This window comes from Vidua macroura, chromosome 10 (assembly GCF_024509145.1).
Source record: "Vidua macroura isolate BioBank_ID:100142 chromosome 10, ASM2450914v1, whole genome shotgun sequence".
Lineage (NCBI taxonomy): Eukaryota > Metazoa > Chordata > Aves > Passeriformes > Viduidae > Vidua > Vidua macroura.
The window spans coordinates 25,968,526-25,983,302 of record NC_071580.1 but is presented as its reverse complement, the minus strand read 5'-3'; the positions used below and the strand labels follow the sequence as shown (position 1 = coordinate 25,983,302).

The 14,777-nt window shown below is 41.2% G+C and overlaps 1 long non-coding RNA gene across 2 annotated transcripts; it reads right to left on the bottom strand.

Moving 5' to 3' along the window:
- Positions 1-8,931: 8,931 nt before the first annotated feature.
- LOC128812406 (uncharacterized) lies at positions 8,932-14,675 on the bottom strand. 2 transcript variants are annotated; one of them, XR_008438702.1, is made up of 3 exons: positions 13,433-14,675; positions 11,735-12,331; positions 8,932-9,035 (listed from the first exon to the last, which is right to left on the bottom strand). It is a non-coding gene; the product is annotated as an uncharacterized LOC128812406 (long non-coding RNA). The 2 variants fall into 2 exon arrangements; XR_008438701.1 differs by lacking the exon at positions 8,932-9,035 and having other exon boundaries at positions 11,134-11,924; positions 12,079-12,331; positions 13,433-14,674.
- Between the last annotated feature and the right edge of the window lie 102 nt (positions 14,676-14,777).

Genomic DNA, 14,777 nt, shown 5'->3' with positions numbered 1-14,777 from the left:
TGTAGAATGCCTGTTTCTGCAGAAGTTTGTAAACCTAGGAGGATAATAGTCTCCACATCATATGTTCTTTGCATATACAAAAGCTTTGGAGACAATCACTTGACAATTCCTATGTACCTTGCAGAAAGCATTCACCAGAAAACAGTGATGGGAACAATTAAGCTCCAGGCACACAGCCAATATGCAGCTGGTTTTAACATTGTGCGGATCAATTGCTGAAAACCTCATCTGTATAGAAAAGGTTTTTGAGCACACACTGAAAGCTCTTTACATGACTTGACTCATGATCTAACAACAACCAGAAATGGAAAGCTCTGCTGTTGTTTGTGTCACAGTAAGGACAGAAGCTTGGGTGTGTCTGTGTGTGTACACAGAGAGGCAGCCCATCCTCCAGTCACTTATTTAACAGAGCTGTACAAAAAGGGTTCATGCAACCCATCTCTGACACCAGCTCACCAGATAAGGTGCTGCTTATTTACTTTGAGCAGGTTAATAAATTGGCTACAAAGCAGAAAGCTGTGTTCCAAACCATTCAAGTCAGAAAAGCAGATAGAGTCATTTCAGGGATTGTGGTTTCACTGTGGTTTTCTTGTCAGCTTTGTCTGTATTTCAAGGTGCACTGTCTGGTTTCCAACTATCATAACATTCAGCCAACACCCATGTCTTCAAAGAAATTATTTCAGCCAAAGACATAAGAATGAAGGACATATTTCAAATAATCTTTGTTCAAGTGTCACTTGACTCTAAAAAAGTTACAAACCTCCAGAAAAATGTAAAATCTGTGGGACTTGAATTTTTTCTGCTGTGTTTTGTGTGGTCCCCTACATGATGGGGTTTGGTCTCAGCCAGGCCCTACTCTAAGTCTGGCACTGAGTGTGCTTTTGGTTTCAAAATCAATGAATCCATGAAAATCACTAATCTGGAAACATTTCATTTCTGAGTCCCTTCATGGTGCCCTTTTCTTTGCCAGCCACTGAGCCCCTGTAATGTGGTAATTCCACTGCTGACAGAGCCTAAATGAAGCCAGCCAAGTTATAATGTGTAATAGGATTTCCTGGAAGCTTCTTTAGGCTGTCCCTATTTGTGTAGCTGGAAGTGTAGACTGGCCAATTTATTGGATGCCTAAAGAAGCAGTTAGGAATGAATGTTATAAATAATCCAAGGAGGTGTATCATCCTGCTTCTTAACTTTCTGAGGCACTTTTCAAAGACTTACATGGTACTAATTCATCCCATCAAACTTCAGACACTTCATTTAGGCACTGGAGTGACAAAGTCCTTTTTCTGATTCCTTTTAGGAGACAGAAAGGCCTTTCCAGAGATTGCTTCTACCTATCTCAGCTTCAGTTCTTTAGGAGTGTCTTGTTTTCAACTTCACTTTTTAGGGGTGCCACTGAATAAACAGAAACCCTAAAGTGATCCTTCTCCTAATGTAGGTGTGAGGAGTTTACCACTGAGTAGAAACATCCTGGATCTAGGATTTGCCACAGTATCTTGAAATGTTTGGAAAATGTGGTTCAAGATGATTGCTGAGCATGGGGGTTCATGCAGTCACTCTGACTCAAAGATAGCTTTGGCTTCAACCTGAACTGTGCCTCCAATCCTCACCACTGTGTCATTTCTCCAAAGCTTGGCTAAAGATCTGCCTGCTCATTCCTTGGGGGAGAGGGAAGGGTTGAGAACTATGTATAATACTCATTAATATTGTATTGCTTTGCAGTAGCACAGAGCTCTGCCCAATAACCTAAATAATGCTAGTCCCAGGAAAAGTCTAGGTACATTAAAAAATGCTGGAAGGCTTTAATACTTGTATTACCCTTTAAATATTCATAATCATCTTTGAGCCTCATGTGCTTTCCTTTTGCTGAGTTGAATTCCCTAGCATTTGGCACTGTAATCATCATTCCTGGAGACTTCCATTTGAGGGCTGGCTGCTGCCAGCTGAGTGCCAAGCGCTTTTCTTCCTCCTTCTGTTTGCATTGACCGTCTGCATGGCATTAATGCTCTTGCCTCTGTGGCATTAATGCTTTCACCCCCAACCCTTGTGCTCTGCATTCAAGAGGCAATGATGACAGAAGGAGCTGCTTAGAGGAGCCACAGCAAAGCCCTTTCCTTATGAGGAAATATAAAGCATTCACAACAATTTGCTTAGGAACTTGACAGTTTTCCTTTGTATTTCATTAATGAAGCTTGTGTGGGAATAAAACACATCATCTCCACAACTAATGCAACTGTAACAGAAATCCAGCACAGACATCCCCATTAATTACAGTGGATTTTTTTCTCTTTGACTTTATGCACTTGCTCTCATCAGAAACGTTCATTGACCTCCTGGGAGCTCTTTGGTTTCACATAAAATGGAGGCAAAAATGATGCCAAGTTGTAATAGGACTCCCATTTGTTTATGGATCAAAAGACTGCCAGATAGGGAAGAAGGGAGTATCTGGTTCCTGGTGTCACTCTTTATACCAGCAAGCTGAAGGAAACAACATCACTGCTGGAATCATCTCTGCCAGCCTCAGCTGACAGGACTGGCACAGAGTGAGGTACACGCTGCAGGGATGGAGACAGTAGCCTAATTATTCTCATGTCCATGATAAACTGAGTGCACTCAGTTTACCAGGGGATAAACAGAGCTTTCAGTGGGATGGGGACAGCTGAGGAGAATTCTCTTTTGATTTACATCCTCCAGCACTTGTCACATGCAGTGCTGTGAAAACAGCATGGATATGGAAGATGCTTGCTGCAGCTGAGAAGACATTCCTGGTTCCTTTAAAAACTCAGTTTGCCAGGAAGAACATATCCAGTCTAACAGGGCCCATCACACTCGCTTATGCAGAAAAAGGCTCTCACTGCTGAAGCTGTTACTCTGCTGTTATGAGCCAGCAAGACTTGAAAAGTGCCTGACTGCCTATATAAATAGAAAACATGTGGAAATACAAGCCCCAGATGATATCCAGCATACCAATATGTGCTTATCAGTAGCTTGTCCATATTTGCTTTGGGCTTCTTTCAAAATTATGGTTTAGGGGGATAATTGACTATTTAGCCTTGTATTTTGGTTCACTTTAAAACCTGTAACTTCTTCAGGCTCTGGTTCATTAAAGTCTTGCAAGATGCCTGTAGCATCAGGGTATTTGCATTCTCTTTTCACCCTGCACCCCTCAATGGCTGCATCAGTTTGTGCCCTGCCATGGCCCAAGGCTGGCTCTCAGAGCTGCAGATGTGGGCACAGGAGTGCAGCTGCTGGCTGCAGAACAGGGGCTGGATTTAAGCACCAACCAAGGGGCTGCAGCCACTGTGTCTGTCATGAGGATCTCACTTTCGAAGGGTTTGTTTTGTTCTTAATCTTTGCTGTGGAAAGCTTCTGCACTGGCAGAGAAAAAACCCTGTGACTCTGACGTCAGCCAGCTGAACTGGGAGAAAAGTGCAAGGGAAATTCCATGGAACTGATCAGACTTGTACCACAAGGTCACAAACCCAGAGCTTGTTTAGAAAGGGTGTATCTGGTATTTTCTGGATACTTGCAGAAATGCAGGGAGGAAGCTCGTGATACTCAGAGTTATTAATTTGTTCTGTTTTTCCTTTTTCAAACAAAATTGAAGTTTCTCAGAGATGTTTCAGAGCTCTGTCCTATGTCCCATCTCAGGTATGGGTTGCATGAGGGAAGAAGTATGTTACAAAGAATACCAGACATAATCCAGTTTAGAAGAGCTTTATATAGTCATTAAAAAACATCAAGTAACACAGATTCCACTCCAAGCATTGTCCCTGTGCCCAAATGCAAGGCTCTGAAGGGCAAGGCAATAGAGAGCTGTGAATAGCTTATTGTATCAATTTTCATTGGACTGACTGCCTTCAATTTCTTAGTAAACTGTTTACAGAAGTTTAGTGATATTTGTAAGTCACACTCCATCAATATGTGGTGTTACAAAATTGTCTTTATTTGATTATTTTTTTGTCTATCAAAAGAAATTTAATTCTTACTATTGTATGATGAGGTTCATATTTGTAATATTTTTTTTGTGACTAGATCCCTTCTTAGACTGATAGCAGGAAAAGCAAGTGAAATAGGTTCATCTAAAGTTCAGCATCCAACATTATAATTTTAGAAAGCTGACTTTGTAGGAAGAGAGCAGCTGCTCAATCCTGTAAACTAGCTATGCTGAAAAATAAAATTTTATTAGAGACAGGCAGGGTTGAACACATACCATTAGCTCACCAGCAAAGCAATTCTGATATAGCCACCGAAGAGTCACCTAGTCCAAAATTCAATTTATGGAAGTCAGGTACTATTTTCATGCCAAGACCAATTTACAAAGTCTGGATATCCCAGAAAAAAACATGAGTACCAGAAAGTCACAAAGAATTCAAGGTCAAGGCCCCCACAGAAAGCAGCACTTATAAACAGACAGTGTTAATCTTGATGAGAGCACCCAGCATTTGCACACAAGTGTGAAGGATTACATCTTCCTGCAGAAGTGTGCTGAAACCAGCAGCATGAGGATGGAAAGGGAAAGGGAAAGGGAAAGGGAAAGGGAAAGGGAAAGGGAAAGGGAAAGGGAAAGGCTGATACCAGCATTATGTACTCCAGAGAAAAGGCATAAAAGGCATAAAAACCCTTGGGTGATACAGAAGTTTTCTTGTTGTAATTGCAGACCTTACACATTAGTTATTCACAGGAAGCTTCTGGAAAAGTGGGAATGTTCTGTTTTTATCTTGAAATGTGACATATTTTATTTGGTACAATGAATTGTACTCTAGGCACTACTTAGCTCCATAGCTGTAGGAAGAGTTTCTGCTTGAGATGTTTAACATATCTGTTAGCAAGTTCAAAAACTGGAGTGTAAAATCCAAGGCACCATGAACACTTGAAAAAGTCTTTGTTCTGTGTGGTAGTTTAACATCAAGTATCAGAGAATGCAGTTGAAAATATTGCTTATATCAAGACAAGCAACACAGTATTTTTATGTAATTAATGTCTTATGGATCAGTCTCAGTGAAGTGTCCTTCTCTGCTTATTCACTAAACAATGCAAAATAGCACATGGTAAACAAAGACATCAACTGAGAACTGCATTTTTCTGTAGTAGAGGGCTATGAAACATGAGCTATTTCATTAAGGGTAGCCTAACTTCATCATAAAAAATGTTTCCTGGACCTGTATAAATAATGAAAAATATCCCTACTGAATGGAGTTACAATTTCTAGTACTTCCCTGGATATTGCTCAACAGTAAGAAAAAAGCAATGCAGAATGTGGTGTGGGGAATATGCTCATCTGATAAAGGGTCCATTTAGATTGGGCAACATGAGATTAGTAATTAAAAATGAGAGGAAGGTCACTAATTTGGTGGCTCAGGCTTTGCACTGAGAAAGGAAATATATTCAATATTGTCCAAGGCAGGCATAGCTAAGTTCAGTTTCCCTGTGCTTGCTTAGATCTCTGCCCTGGGACCAATGTCCAACCATTACCTGATCCCTGCTGCTGGGAATGGTGTTACAGGAACAGAAGCTTGTCCCTGCATGCCTAGCAGCACTGGGGACCAAAGAAAGTTTTAGGTACAAGGTTGAGAGAGATGGAACACAAGGAAGAGCTGTTTAGTCATTTTAGTGTCAATCATGTTCTCCTAATTCTAATAAAGGTCTGGCAGGAGTTTTGGAAGAAAACAGTTCTCTGTAGGGCCTTATTACTGTCATGGAAGTGTCAGCACTTAAGTGGATTGCCTGAACTTTCCAAGTGGAGTATATTGATCAGCAAATGGAAATCACTGCACAAACGAGGTGCAAAGAACACTGATGTTCACTTTCTCTTGAAAATGTCATGGAAATGTCTGGCAGATAATTGTCATTTGCTTTTCTACAATAACTACTCAAGACTTCCATCTCTCCCATTATAAGCACTTGGACTAGAAACTCACAATCTGAGTTTATTAATCTTAGTGGATGTTTCTGCATTAAAGTGCTTCAAATGTGTATTGGAGTGAGACAGGTACCCATCAGAGCAGAAGCATACAATCATTGTCATCTGAAAGTGTTTCACTGTTGTTAATTTTAATAATTTGGAAGAACTCTAAAAACACGGTGAAAAGTGAAAAAGCCAAAGGTGTTCAGTTGTCAAATAGCACAGCTTTTGGAAAGGAGTTCATCCCTCAAAAGAAGAAAAATACAAGTTCAGCAGCTCTGTAAATATTGTTTCCATGTAGCAAGAACAACACTTAGAATTAAATAGGCAAGAATTGCAACTGATGTAAATGAGATTCTGTGTGTCCATATAAAATGAACTACTGGCCTGTAAGCTGGTGTCGATAACAAAAGGAACAAACTTAGTGTATAAAAAAGAAAAGGTAGTATCAGAGAAATTGAAAGACTCATCCTAAAGTTTCAGTGTCCATGCACATGCCCACAGCTTTTGGTCTGCTGCCCTTCTTTGAATCCCATTTTTAATGGCACTTCCAACGTCTGGTAACCAGACCTGGCACTCGCTGATTTCCGTGTGTGGCACACTGAACATCCCAGCCCCACTGGTGTGCAGATACCTGGCTACACTCACATCCACACAGCCTTGCCAGGTGCAGCAGGAGTGCCTGTCAGCAAACAGGGAACTGGCTCTGAGCATCTGGCTCAGAAGGGCTTTTTCAGCACCAGAATGATTCCCAAGAGACAGGCAAATGGTACCATCTGTGCAGTCTTCCAGCCTTAGTGCTCACTGCCATCTCACTGGGTACAAATTTTATTTAGGAATAACCTGTTCAGTTATTGTTATATATATAATTTTATTAACTAGCAATTGATTCACATTTAGAATTGTCCTAAAAATGTCCAGGGCCAGTTGTCATCTCCCTGCCTCCTTCATGGTTCTCAGGAAGCTCATTTTGATGGAAATGAGTCACATCCTTAGAGCATGCTTCACTCATTATCTTGTCAAAGCAGAAACACAGATAATGAGAAAATGCACTTAGGGACAATTACCAGGCCATGGACTTAGATGGGACCCAAAATCACTTGAAGTAGTTTTAGAAGAGAAAATGTTGAACAGAGAGTGTTTCAGTAAATAGAGTAGGAAAAAGAATAAATCACACTGTGCTGTGATTCTAATAACAGATGTGTCTCTTATCTGAGCCTTATTTTCAGTTGGCTGCAGGTTTAAAACCTTGCATAGTAGCTAAAAAATACAGAAAAACATGCTGTATATTCTTCAAGAGGGGCAATTAGCCTCCTGCTGGATGAATGTCAGCTATTGTTCTCCTCCCAATCAGGGCAGTTTCAAGATGAAGCTAAAGTCACTTTTTATTTTCCATCTCAAGTTTCCATGGTAACTGTATGTAATCATCATATTTGTAAATAGCAACTACCCATTTAATTTCACAGCCACTCTGAACATTTTTTGCTACAATTTTAACATCCTTGAAATGTCCAACTCTTGTCTTCTTACAATTTTCTGTCAGTACAGATAATTATTTGGGGATATTTCTGTTTAAGAAATTTTCAGTGATGCAGTAGCACTGTAGTACATCTCTATATAATACAGATGTGTGGGGGTCTGTACATGCACAGACACAATGAACATTCTCTGGCAATGGCACATCCCATTATAAATCTTTATTTTTCAACTTCTTACAACATTGCCAAGTCCAACGGTTGAATGCCATTCGGCCCAACTAACATTCCAGAGATTTCTTTTGGAGTTTCAACTAACTTTTTTCAGTTGTGGCCAAAAATGTGGCTATGGAAGAGAAGAACAGTTTGCCTCCATGAACTGGATCTTACAGCTTTTTCAGCAAATCTGGGAACAGGGCATGGCTGATACCTTGCTGTCATAGACACAGATTTTTCTTGTCCTACTAAGAATTATCCCAAATTGGGCTAACTTTTAATCTTCTGAGAACTTTTATCTCTCATAGACACAATCTAGATTTCCTACAATTCATAGCTGGAATTTGCTGGGGTTTCTATCTGCACTAAGCACAGTATGGTCCATGAGAACTCCTACGTGCTGCTCCAGCATGGAATGACACTTGATGCCTTCCTGCCTCTGCTTGGCTTCAGGGCAGACTGGGGACAAGTGGTGGGGACAGAACAGAGAGCAAGAGAGCAGCAGAAGGACTCTCCTGTGAGACCTGCACATCTGGTTAACATTAAACAAGTATTTAAAAGCTTTCCAGAGTAAGGACACAGAGCATTTTTAACAAAGCCATTTCCCTGAATCTCTCAAATCTCATCCCTTGCAAACTTAAGCCTCTTTCCCATTTCTACCCCATCCACCTTACGTCCTCAGAACACTTCTTCCTGTGGAATTAAACATCAAGAATACAGCTTTTGGGTTGGATCTGAGCCAGTGGTCTGTATTGGAATCTTGTCAGTTTTCCATTAGAAGAAATGGAGAATGAAGTGGGGAATTACTTTGATGTAGCCCTTTTCTTTTCCAAAGAAAACACAAAGGTCCATTTCCTTGGGCACAGGAGGAATTAAAGAAAGAGTTGTTTTACTCAGCATCTAGTCCCTCCCAATTTGCACTTGGCCAGAGAAGTTAATTCTGGCCACAATCCTAAAGCTATTCCACAGAGAAATGTGTCTTTCCTACATTTCTCCTGCCTAAAAGGTCACTGGTTATACCCATGAATTCTGGAACACAGCCCTCACTCACAACTTTTTTTAAAGGACATAATTTTAAAGAAAAAATAGCAACAGAAAAGTCCTTGCAGGTTTGTTTAACCAAAGTTAAACGGTTCCATTGTGCAAAAATGAATGCACTATTAACGAAAAATACCAGTTATTTGAAACATGCTTAAAACTTAGAAATATTAGAAAAATATTAATATTTTCTTTTTTCCCTTACACATTCTAGGAAATAATTGTAATTTTTGCAGATAGACATCTGAAGTGAAGCACATTAATTTTGGGTGATTCCTGCAGGAGTCCTGTTACCTGGTTCACAGAGGGCTGGAAAACAGACAGTAGAAGCTGGGATCTGTCTGCTGCAGATTCTGTAATGCTCCTAACTTCCTCCTGCTTTAAGTCATTTTTTGTTGAGGTGTCTGGAGAAATACACAGAAAAGAGGCTTTAAAAGGTTACTTTAATAATAAGTAACATCAAATATACTCATTCACTTTAGTAGTGAACAAATGAAAAAGGAAGCATAAATTGTAGATTTTTTTTTGTTTAATATATGAAAATTATAACATTATTTTTCTTCATAGCACTGAATTAACCTTATTCTCTTGTCTTTTGCAAAGTGTTGACATCAAATGAACAGCAGTAAGTGATAGGGAATACAAATTAGCTTCCTTTTCTAAGTGTTACGGTTCTTACTCCTGATTCTGGCAAATACAGGGGAAAATTGAATGTAGTATTCCATAACACTCTCTGGGAATTGTCAAATATTCTACTGATACCAGACTGAATGATGTTAAACATTTATCTGTTACAGTTTACTTATCTTCTGGGGGGTGGAGCTAACTAGTTCTATGTTGGATTTTTATTGTTCAATTCTAACAAAAGAATTTGCCAGTTTTGTTTGTAGAGGCTCGTAGTGGCTCAGAGCTCTATAAAAACAGAGCAGGTGTTCACTCTGCCAGAACTGCTGATGGCCTGCAGGTCTGAGAAGGGTCTCTCCTCTGCTTTTGAAACTAAAGGAGATTATTACAGTGCTGTCAACAATACTCAGCAAAGATGTAGCTGAAGATTTGCATCATTAAAATAAAGTCACAATAGTAACAAACATTTGTAAAGCCTCACTAAATGCCACAAGGCATTGTCCTTATTGTAAGCTCTCACAAGGGAAACATAAGAAATATCTCTTTCCTTATTATTTCCTCAACCTTTAAGCAGTCATATCGTTGGTCTTCAGAAGTTGTCCACATGTTTATCAATAGGACACAATGGCTTAAAATCTGTCTCCAATTAGGGCAAAAGAAATCAAACCAGGAAATCAAGGATTTTACCTCATAGATTCACTTATCTGTGTAGTAACAGAGTAGAGTTGAGCTATTTATGACACAGTGATATTTACATACACTCCAAAATCTGTTTAATTTTCTGTCTTTAATTTTGTAATTCCTGGCTTTTGGATGTTAGGGATCATTACAAAGTTCTTACTGTGCTTTCTGTTACACATTTTCAATCCTCAGTATGATGGAACTAGTATTTTGTCTGGTGAATGAACTCCATGTATGACTTACTTTTATGATGTTGTGTTTTGGAATTAAGAACCAGGCTGAGTGCCTGTTAACAGCCCCTGTGCATCACTGTGCATGAAGGAGGTATGCTGAGTGAAAATACTTCTGATGCCCATAAAACAGAATCAAAAGAAATGATTGAGTAATAAATCATGTCCGATGTGAGTTAGAATTGTGCCACAGCTGGTGTTTACATGGACTGATATTTTCAGAAGCTTTTGTGTGCCTGACAAAGATACCTGTGAGGACTTTACGTTAGAGGAAAGCATGTGTCCCATACAGAAATTAAACATGTATAAAAAGGGAATGTGCCCACTCCTGAGAAAGGGCAAGTTTGAGGGATAATAACACCCTGCGGTATTTCATATGGCTGATGGGTCAGTGAGGCTCTCAAAAATCAGAACAAGTTTGCACATTTCTTTTTCTGTTTGCCACCCTTTGAAATGTGTTTGCCACCCAAAGTGTTTGATCAAAACATGTATTTTTGAAGATTTTTAATGAAGGAGAACGATAAAGCCTAAAGAGAAGGCATTTTGAGCTTGTGGAAAAAATAAGAAGGAAAAGCATGGGAACTCCTGGATGGTGACGAAAGGGGTAGGAATGGGAGAAGCTAAAAATGAGAAATGCGTGTCCTTATCGAGGACAATCAAAACTGCCTAAAATCTACTTTTCAATTACCTTTTTGCCAGTTCTTAGGGATATTTTTTTAAATACAGGGCCACTTGAGAGTGCTGAACAACAAGCAATGAAAATGTACCCTGAATTAACACGACCCTCCACACATCTCCATTTCAAGTTCTTAACTGCAAGTTTTGCTTCCTTTAGAGTTTGCAACATGGGTTTAAAATACACAGACAGTACAACTGAAAATTGTTATAGATACATATTATTATAATAGATAATATTTATTATAATATTATAATATTGGCCTTTTGCAAATATTAAAATAGATTCCATATGTGTAATGTTAAAAAACTTTACATAAAATATAGTTTTTATTTCTATTGTTAATTAAACTTAATAAAATAACTGATATAAGTGTACTTATATTAAAATACCTACTTAAATGAAATAACACCCAGTAAACATATAAAGAAAACACCTACTACAAATATACCAACTATCAACACTCACTGTCTAAAAACAGTGTAGACCAAGACCCAAAAACTAAAAGTGATAAAAATAAACTAATACCACAACCCAAGAGTACTCTAAGAAAATAAAACCAAAAAAGAGCCATACTAGACAGTTCTTAGAATATGTAAACTAATTTAGAAAAAAAAGTTTACTATACATAATTATTTATAAATATATAAAAAAAATGTAATAAAATATTATATTAAAAGCATTTCCAAAATAGCAAGTGTACTCTTAACTAAATATCCAACACCCAGCTGTTTTAACCCTTTATTTCTGTCTCCTACTGTCCTTTATTAAACTTTTTAAATTTTCACAAGAAAGTAAAGGCGTTTTTCACAAAAATCACAAAAAAGCCCACTACACAAAATACTAAGAAGACAGTAAGTAGCTACCTATTTGTTTCATACAAGACTGTTACCTGGATAAAAATATGAGTGTTGCAGTAGGTTTTATTGGCACTGGGTGGAGGATCCAAGGCAGGGATCTGCCTCTTCAGGCAGCCCCCGGGGGACTGGAGATGCAAAAGTTTCCAGAGCAGTCCAAGCAATTCCAAGTGAGCCAGACTCTTAGCAGTGCAGAACAGTGGGATGTTGGGTGCTTGAAATACTCTGGAAAATCCCACAAAACACAGGGAATCATTTTGGAGCAAGTGTCATCTCACTGTAGATGGCACAATTCCCTGCAGTGCCTTTGTTTTCACATCCTTATTACTGCAAATTGAGTCCCCCCGCAACAGACAGACTGCAGGGCCCACAGCCACACCTTTGCAAGCAGGTTTTTGGTGTCACTACAGCAGTGAGGACCTCTCATCACCCAGACAGGTCTCTCTCATCTTCCACAAACAAATCACACTCAGAAGGGTGGCATGGCAGTGCTGGACACTCTTTCTGAGTCACCTTCCTGCTCATTCCTGCTGAGGTAGTAATGGTACCATTCTTCTTGTCCTGTAGCTGCCATTTATTGCAAGATTCCTCTGCAAGTGACCAGCATGAGGGATGAATGCCAGCTCACATTTCTGGAAAGTGTATTACAATAAGAGGGAGACATTTGAGGATAATTAGAAAAGTGGAAGCTGCCCTGCCTGTCATAAATGTCAGCAAGCTGAGAATCAATTTGCATTTGTCCCACAGAGAATATTATCACTTTTACATATTACTACTGAAAATATGACACTACACAAGGGAAGTATCAGAAGGTCTCCAGTTTTATTCATTTTTAACAATAATACCCATTTTACTGTAATTTTTTCCAACCACATCTATATGTGTGTATTTGCCTGGTTGACAGGGTCTGGGCACCATATAACTGATCTATAGTTAATAGATTGGACTAAAAATTGCACAAACCAGACAGAGACTGCCTTCTGAATGTGCTGCCAGGGTGTGAGAGTTCAGAGTGTTGCTTTGTCATCTCTTTGGTATCAGGTTTTTCTTTGGGCTGGAATATTTGCTGTCATGATGTATGGAATTACACCAGGAGACAAGCTGAACTTACAGTTGAACTTGTAATATTTTGCAGAATTCTGTCTGGCACAAAGACCAGCATGCTGTGGTTTTAACACTGATGCACAGTGGGATAACTCACGGGGGTGTTAATGGTGTTGCACACCCCTAAGTGAGAGAAACACCAGTGAAACCTGAGCTCACCTGATTCCTGAGCCCCCCTCTAACCTCAGGGGTGTCACACCCCTCAGGATGCCAGGCTCATCTGTGTGGGCTGTGTGCTGCCCTGGGCTCCACTGGTTGTACTGGGGATCTTCTGTAAGCAAAGCATAACCTGGCATGTTTCACTGTCTCCCCTGAAGGTGTTGATTTATCCACATCTGTTGTTTGCTTCAGCAGCCCATGGACATCAGCAGGGACAAGGCACTGGGCCACTCAGCTCCTACCTGTCACCAGCTGTCTGTGCCTGATGGCAGTGTGACTCTCCCTGGTTTGTGTACTCCTGTGCAGCCCAGGACCAACAATAATGGATTTGCTGTGCTGCCAGCAGCCCCTCTTTGGCGGTGTCAGTCATGGTGCTTATCAGAAGCACCCCAGAACCAGTGGTGCTGTTTGCACCGACTTCTCAGGACAAATCCCCTCTGTTCAGACATTACAAAGTCCTGTTTCCTCACCTGTTGTTGGGCACTGTGAGTGTTGGCTTGGTTGGGCCTTTCCCACAGGCGTGTGCAGCTCCAGGTGTGTGTTTTTGAGGGGCAGCAATGTCAATCCTGCTCAGCTGTCCCTTGGCTCTCTTGTGCTGCCATGTTCAGTGATGCCCGCAGGCTCTGGGCTAAATTCACACTGCTGCCTTGTCCCATCCTCAGCAGGTACTTAAAAGGTCAATTTTAGATCTCTTGAGATGGGAATTCTGAGCGCTTTGACTGAGGATCACACCTTGCCAGATGCTAGGCAGGTGTAACACTTGTAGGGTTGGCTTGCATCCATCAACTGGAGAATGGAGAATTAGTTAGAAAGCTCTCTTATACATCCTGTTTTAATTCCCTGTGCTCTTCTGTTTCAGTTTTGTACATACCTTGGTGCAGTTCAAACCTCTAGAAAAGTTTCCTGGGTTTGCCTGCTGAGCAAACAAAAAGTGTTGGGAAAGCAGGGATTTTAAGGAGGCGTCCCCACAGCGGCAGTGATTTGTGGAAAGAAAACTCCACAACTCATAAAAGTCGTGAAGTGTGCCCAGTAGCCCAGTAAGGCACTGACCCCGTGTCTCAGTAGGAGTGCCTTATTGGGCTGCTGGTGCCGTTGGAAGGGCTGTGTAATCCTGGTTTCAGGATTAAACCCTCTTTTCACTACGTTTCAGCTCACACAGACCTTCACGCTCCGGCTCTGCCTCTTTCCTCGAGAGAGGGTCCTTGCTCCTTGCAGGAAGGGCACTGCATCCCCTGAAAGAAGTGGCTCAAAAAGCTCTGTACAGCCCCTAAACCGTGTTTGCCATAGGACTTGGAGAGGCCTTCATGGAAGCGGGATTTTTCTTTCAAAAAATAGATGTGAAAACTAGATGGCACCTCCAGAACCGTGCCAGCCAGCCTCAGCTTCTGCACCGTAAGCTGTCGTGCCACATGGCAGCTGGTTTTATGCATCTGACTCTAAGGCTGAGGAAGGTGACAGCGAGCTGCGCTGGCAGGCGCTTTAATGGGATTATGCAGCAGGCCATTAAGACTCCCTGGGACACTGAAACGTGCCGTTAGAACACTTCGCCGACCTATTTACTTCTCAGCGCAGTATCTTTCCCTCTCCCAGCGGGCACACGAGCTGCGGAGGCTCGCCTGCCCCGAGCGCTGAGGGGCCGGGCCGGGCCGCGCTCATCCCGCCCGCCATAGCCGCCGGGCCGTGCGGTTACGCGCCCCCGGCCTTCCGCGCACATGACCACCTGCCCGCCCCAGCCGGGCGGAAGTGACGTCAGGGTGGCCCGTGCGCAGTTGTGCGGTGCGGCCGGGGCGCAGCGGCCGCCCCCTCCCGTGCCGT